Genomic DNA, 8,023 nt, shown 5'->3' with positions numbered 1-8,023 from the left:
CTTCAGTGCTGAACACCGCGCTCATCTCATCCGGTCAGCTCTCGGTTAGTGTAGGATGGGGCCAGCGAAACAGAAACGTATCGCGGATAGTGTGCGCGGAAAATAGGCTACGACGATGGATCAATGTCGTTGGGATTATGTTTCTGCCACATAGCTTTCCCATGAACGTCGAGGTAAATCGTCAGGGAATTTTTTTTTATTTATTTAGAGACTACCGCAGGCCACCAGGAGGCCCCAGCAGGAGTGGATATAAATGCATTCAACTGATACAAAAATACTTGCAATTCAGATGGATCAACAACCGTGTCGAAGTGACTGAAGAACGAGTTATGCGCTGAATCTCAAAATATCTACGGATGTGGAGTAAGTGTTCAGTTGTGAATAACTCATGCTACAAAGAAGTGGGAAGACATTGGAGTGCTCCTCACCGCGCTACGTAGGATGGTATTGTTTATTTGGTTCGGAAGCATGCGCTTATCTCCTGCCTCTGACCGCGTCAAGGGCCGCGGGACCAAGAGAGGTTAGAGAAATGCTAAAGGATTTTGATGATGATGATGATGGTAATGATGATGATGATGTTTAGTGGCGTAAGGGCAAGTTGTGGCCAAAGCGTGCCACGCAAGTAGGGATGTCGTGCCAATGGTTTGTGAATGAGATGGATAGGTGAATTGCGATAGGTAGACGTTACTTGGCTATAAAAGGGCCTAAAGCTCAGTCGCTGTAAACAGCGTAATGTACAGGTATTCAAATAATGGCAATAAGAAATGGTGTATCCTGTGATCATACAAGTTACATTACTAAATAATTATCTACTAAGCTATATGGTAGCAGCAGCACTCGTACCTCACTGGTGAGCCGTTCAATACAAGGGCTCGGAGGTTCGTACTTTACTGTAACATTATCGCAGCAGCATCCTATAATGGGAGGATGTGCTACGTATACCTTGCGCTGATAATACGGAGCGTCCCAAGATCGCGTAAAAACGCTAAAACTGACTCATTGTCGAATAGTGGATCAATGTCTAAAACCATTGCCGGATGGAGGGGAATATGCTGATTGTATGCAAGGGCAAAGTACCGTTTTCTTTGAATAAAGGGAAAATCAGACATCCACCCGTTCGTAGCAATTGCTACAAAGGAAACCCATACGGGTTCCTCGAAAGGAAAGCCTCATAGTTGAAGAAAAATTCGTCCTGGTCCGGGACTCGAACCCGGGACCACCGCCTTTCCGGGGCAGCCGCTCTACCATCTTAGCTAACCAGGCGGCTAGCAGATGGCAGGGCGAAGTCGAATTTGTCGACAACACGAAGCAAATGCAAGAGTTTTGCATTTGCTTCGTTGCAATGTTGAGTTTGCAATTTCAGTTGAATTCAATGTTGAGATTGCAATGTTGAGTTTCTCCTTCCCGACACATTAACAAGACATGTAGGACCGTTAGCGTCTTGCCGCATTTATCGCATACAGGAGGATCCTTACCGGTTAATAAGTACGAGTGAGTGCTATACGCATGGCCTATCCTGAGACGGCAAAAAGTAACTTGTTTGTCGAATTTTTGTTGTTCGTGGCCAGTTTCCTACGTTTGGCTAAAAAATTTGCAGGATGCTTACGCTTCGCCTTTGAGAGTGGAAGGCGATAGCATTCAAAGATCCCTGACTGCTTCTCACGCTTCCCGGCAACTGAAGCGTATGTAAACCGTAATCTTACAGGGCCTTTCACCAGACCCCAGAGCAAATTTTGGTTATACGCTGGAAGTTGTTACGTGTCCTCACTCTCAGACAAAGGTACACCCTTTGGGGTGCGTATCTCCCACACAACAATAATCTTCATCTGCCTTGCTTGCGTTTCCTTTCTTGAAAAAAACGCGCCCGCTACTTTCCTGTCGGGAATGTTCTGTCATGCTGATAACGCGCATGCCGTTCGCACTGTTAAGTACCGGGATCGCAGAGTTGAAGAAAGGAAATGCGGACAAGACAGATGACGATTATTGTTCTGTGGCAAGATACGACCCAAAGGGTGTAATTTTGTATTATAGTGCTCTAGGGAGCGTTCTGCCGCCAAAGTGCTTCAAATCGGCTCATTAATAGCCGAGATAGAAACATGTCAGTGCCGCGAATGCATGGTTTCAGCAGGTGGGCTCCACTGCCAAGGAAGACGCTCTCTCCACTCACCCTGTCTAGCCTTCGCAAGCGAAATTTCTTCCCGGCGTTCTCTCATACCGGACCTCAAGGATCGCGTGACGCATACGTCACAGGCCACGCCTTCATCATTTTTTCTCCTCGCTTTCTTTTTTTTTTTTTGGCGCTACGCACTTCCGCTGACGGCGTCGCGCGCGAGATGTTTCGTTCGCGCAGCGCACGATTTTGCGCGCTTTGAACAAGGAAACATGACTAGCGATATAATGAAGCGCTACAAGAATACTGAGGCAGAACAAGCGGATCGCAGAGCGTGATCACGCGCTAGAACACGGTAGAAAATGGCATAGTTTCGGTACCTGCGCACGTGACCGCACGACCGCAGGAACAAGCAGACGAAGCGGAAATACATCTCTCGTGCCTCGCTGCGAAGTAAAAGAAAAAAAAACACGCAGACATTCCGTTTGTGTGTTTTATTATTTCTGTAAACTTCAATTCGTCAATGCAAGCAACAGATCGCACAGATAACAGTTGTCTTGAATAATTCTTGAAGTCACGTGTCACCATGAGCGACGTCACAGGTGCAGGCACACGAGTACGTCGTACTCCGGCTTGAAGCGCGGCGGCCCCGAAGAGAAGGAAAAACGGCGTTCGGTTTGAAGTTTCAGATGTTTCCGCGGCGCGTAGCGATGTAGTACTTTGCAGACATGGTCGTTATCGCGCAATGTATGCTCTGGGCTTGTCAGCTCAAAATGGCCACACCTGGTGAGGGGCCCTTTAATGCCTTGAAGGCATGCTTCCCTCTGCGATTTAGTCGAGAGATGCAAGTGACACTTTCAAGCTTATGCTTTCTTGATTGATTTGCTACTTTCGACATTCATGATGACAAATACGAGCTGTCATTGTGGTACATTATGTAATATAGCAGTCAGCTGCTAAGGTCAGATCTTAGCTACGATCCTCGCAAAGTGCACTTTTTCGAGCATGCGCAGGACAAATTAAAGAGACAACGCTTTCATAGCGTTGTCCCTTTAATTTGATCCCGAAAAAAATAAGCTGATATTTACGATACTAGGAATTGCGAAATGTGAGCGTATCGTGTTTCACAGCGGCCGCCAAACCTACGCCCGCTCACCTAACATGGGCGTCTTGCGCTGGAGTTTGAGGTATAGTAGCGGCGCCTGGTGGCAGCACACGAAACATTATCTGGGTAGTACCGGCTTGGGTAATATTGAGCCATGGCTGTGGCGAAGCACGTTTCTAGCCCGAGTTTTGCGTCGATTCGTACTTTTTTCTGCCCTGTTGCGAGTGCGAAAAGGCTCGTCACTTCTCACAGACCACGCCGACCACGCTGCGAGCTAGCCGCAGCTTGTAGCTTAACGAAAACGGACTCTCCGTGAGACGTAATGCTAGAAGCATAAGGAATCCGTGACGCCAAATCCGGAGAGACCTAGCTCAATCTCAAAAAAGCGTCACCATCGTTACTTCTGCGTGGTGGGCTGCCATGAACAAGGCCTGAATCCCAACATCAGATTCTACCGTCTCTCTTCAAGGCCTCACGAAGCGGAGCGTCGGGCGCGCTGGATAGCTGCAATTCGTCTCGTTGGGTAAGCGAAACTTCGCGCCATGCTGACAGCTTCGCCTGTCTTGAAGCTTGCTTATCTGCGTTGCAAAATTCCGTCTTTGCACCTACAGTGCCGACGGGAGACCGACATAGCAGCAGGAATGGCTGGCGATTCAAGATTCGAGACCCGGCCACAGCGACAATTAACCATTCGACTGGTGCGAAGTGGTGACGTGACCACAGGTGTGTGCAAATGAGCACAAATGGTCAGGCTGATTCGGCGACAGTTCACTACTCCACTGCGAGCAGCACAGGTTAGAGAGTTAAATGTGCTCATCCTTGACCTCAAGCCAGCACGTTGAGGCAGCGCAACAAGGTAGTATTGATTGCAGCACATCGATGTTCGAGCGCTGTCGTTAAAAGCTACATCAAGTGAGCAGCGCACGAGCTCGCGCAGCAGCGCGATTCGCACGTACGTTACTGCGAGCCCATATGCATTGCATCAGTTATTTATCAATTGCTAAAGGGTCAGATGACCGCTAGTACATTGCAAGCATAACTACTTGTCTAGCGGCATGCAGTCAACAAAGGTTACAGGAGGCCCGCCGTTTTGCGGCATGTGGAAATACCGCTGCCGTCGCGGCGCGTACGATCGTGCGCTCGAGCAGTTCCGTACACATGATGTCTGCTTATCGCTGCTGTGACTTCATTTAGAGCAAGCATTTCCTCGCGTTTGTGCGCCTGAATCTAGCAGCGTGCAAACCGCACCTGAAGTTAAACTTCGTACGCGACTCGCTTCACTTGCGATTGACACCGCGCTGAAACTTCGCCGCTTATTTCTTGAACGGCGTACACGTATTCGGCGTTGCATAATTTATTGCCTTTACGCAGCGTGCCACCCCTGAAAAAATATTCGACGCCCGATATTCGCTGCAAGCCGCGGTACAACAAAACCGAAAGTGGCGGGTCCACATTGTAAATGTGCTTTCCGAAGCAGACGACCGAGCTTTAGTACTACCCAGTTCAGGACAGAGGGCGCTTTTTAGCACCATTTTCGCAGCGCCCCCTGGGCAATGCAAGAGCCCCATACCCTGTAAACGGCATGATAACCGGTAGGGCGGCTTCCATTTCCCCACCGTTACGTTCTCGCCGCGCTGGCCGGACTAATTTTCCACATGTGCTGTTATCAAAGGATGCTTGACAGTAAGACCTGGTCCTTCTGAATAGGTCGCGAAAAGCGTGCCGTAACATATCGCCAGATATCTGTTAGCGGTACACGATTGAAACGCGACTAGGTGAGGGGGGGGGCAACAACAAACTAGAAAATCTATGCGAAAAAAAATATCGAAAATTTGAAATCAGATTGTGTACCGCCATACGAGTAAATATTATGTTTCAAATGTGTTTGCTGTACTAAAACAACACATGCTAATTTTTTTTTCGCAACTTATTAGTTCGTTTTTGGGGACCTCGACCAACCAGTGATTCTGGCGCAAGACTTGGCAACAGTGTGCAAACCAGCTATTACGTCGTGCGGAATAGCCTCGCTCACTTCACCGCAGCGGTTTGATCCGAGATTTTTTTTATTTGCTCACGTATTTTTCAAAGTGTGGCGTGCAGTTGACTTCAAAATTTTGTCTGACCTAGAACACGGTATTCATTGATGAAAGGTCTGAGTCCAGGTTTTTTGTTATCGTGCAAGTTCTCGCTGCGGAATCCTTCGCAGTTAGTGTCGTCGTGACGTTAAATGCGGAACGCTCCGCGAAGAAACGTCGAGCTATGTTCCTTAACACAGACTGAGTGTCCAATGGGCAGCAAAATTAGTAAGTCGAATGCTTTCTAAAACATGATGCGAGTCAGTGTTGTCTTGTCTGATAAATGTTGGACATGAATGCATGTTGTCGCGCGGAATTGCGAGCGATTCTGTGAAAAGGTTTCGCATATTTTGCTATACATTACGACTATGTGCTGGCCATAGTAATTTTCATCCATTGAAGCATCTTTTGTTTGGACAAATATATTGGTTGTATCATTCTATATGAAGAATAGTGAAGCTGTTTTTTAAACCTTTCTGGCACTGTATTTATTTTCATCATGTTCGCTCACCTTCATAAGGAACCTACTCGAGCAATTGCCTTCGATAACAGCCCAATTATGTTCACATTTAGGCGAACGCCACTCCAATATTTTTATGACACGCTGGCGTTTTAGCTGAGGCGAGTCGCAAGCTCGCATTAGCCTCCAAAGAAAAATAATTGTTGGCGCAGCAACCGAAATGCAGGTCGCTAATGAAATTCAAACATTCGCGACCAGGCAGCATGAGATCTTGACGTTACTGCGATTTCCGGTTGTGACGATTCCCCATTGTGTGATTTCCGATTCTGACGTCACTTTATGTTTGGGTTGCTGTTAGTTGAGCCCCGATATGTGGAGGGCGGCGGTTGCACCGAACAGCTGCCATGAGCAACGACTTAAGAGGAAAAAGCGAAATCAGAAAAGAAAAATTAGTATAACTCAAAGGGAAGCTCATTACTTTTCGAAGCAAGATAAGGATGCTTCGAAGATAAGGATGCTAAGATAAGGACGCACCTATAAGGCCAGATATAAGCAGGAAGAAGACGCATGTGCTTGCTGTGGTAAGGCTGGGGAAACGAAGGAGCACCATGGAGCATGTTTTGTTAGAATGTGAAGACATGTGCCCAGCGGTCGACTCAGGCATTACTGGCATGCATCCTTGAAGCCTTTTGGTTTAGCGAGAGCAGGGGAAAAGTAAAAATGTCCGCAATAGACATTAATAAGAGGCGACTGGACGACTGGTGGAAGAAAATAGGGAAACAAAAAACGGAGGCGTACAAAAGCAAAGTTCACAATAGGGGGTCAGAAAATGTGGTTGTGGAAGTTCGTCATGTTTGTTTTTTCTTTTTTTTTAACCTAAGTAGGACATTAGGCAGCATAACAGCAAGAGCTTGGTGGCGCAACCCACCGCACCGTTGCAAAGGAGATACTCAGAACATCCATCCATCCCATTTTCTTGAGACGTGGGCTTTTATGGAAGCTTCGCTACTAGTTGACACATACCTTCAGTAAAAGATATGCTTCCTTCGCCCTCTTTATACTCGGCGCGAACGAGCGGCGGCGCTCGCCGACGGTGGCAGCACCGTTATAGCGGAGCGCAGCCGCTCCGCGACCATTCATAGCGGCCTTAAGTTTTTTCAACAAGACTCTACGTTTTCCACGACCGAAGTGATTAGGACAGCACGTTACCCTTCTTGACCTTCGCCTATAATTCGTCCCGTAACGAGACCGTTGGCTTTTCACCATTTTACAGTCTATATTCGGCCGCTACCCTTCTTTGCCATTTGGCACACTGATTCCTTCCTCGACGAACAATCCCACTGAATACGCTCAAGACGTCTTTGCCCGGCCTGGCATGGCACGCCAGATTGCCAGCTCACTCAGTCTCAAGTCGCGCAGAATATTGGGTACGACAGCCGACATCGGGACGTTCGATTTGATCCTGGATCCGTTGTCCTCTCATGGACACCATGTCGCCACTTCGGCTTGTCTGAAAAGCTGTTGCCGCGCTACACAGAGCCTTACACAATATTGCGTCAGCTTGGCGATGTGAACTACGATATCGCTCCGCTGGACTCGCATGTCCCCACGGATGTCATGCATGTGTCCCGGCTGGAGCCTTTCTTTGGCGCGAATTAACATCCCTTATAGTTCGGGTCGATACGGCTGCTTTACGGGCGGTGGTTAGGTTACGGCGCAACCAGGAGTGGCGCCGGTCAGAAGACAATTTGACGTGTAGAGGCAGAATCAGTCTCCACAATCATCTTGTTTATGCATCATCGTCTCTCTTGCAAATATCGTAAATACATCTTTATATGCGACTTTGCCTATGTAACAACAGTCAATTCACTGTGCGAAATTGATGTGGATAACATAAACACACGCATTCATTTTCTCGCGTTCTCTTACCTCCCGCCTGAGCAGGTTCTCCAGAGGAAAGTCTCTCCAATCAGCGTCGTCTTCAAGGAACTAGTCCCCGTCCAGTGGGCAGGCGTGTCCTCCGTCGAGTACGCTCTGCTCGTAGCAGCTTTCGCATAGCACGTGTCGACAAGGCAGGAAAACGGTCACTCTGGGCAGCACACCACACGCGTCGCATATTCTGTGTGCAGGAATAGGCTCGACGAAGTGCAACTCTCTCCAATCCAATTCCTCGGTAAAACCGCACAGCGCGTACCGCTTGCCTTGAGAAGCCATGGCGAACGGCGCATACGTCGACTGCGAAACGCCGTGCCAACGATTCTGCGGAAACTTCG

This window comes from Dermacentor variabilis, chromosome 11 (genome assembly GCF_050947875.1).
Source record: "Dermacentor variabilis isolate Ectoservices chromosome 11, ASM5094787v1, whole genome shotgun sequence".
Lineage (NCBI taxonomy): Eukaryota > Metazoa > Arthropoda > Arachnida > Ixodida > Ixodidae > Dermacentor > Dermacentor variabilis.
This window is presented reverse-complemented; position numbering follows the sequence as displayed.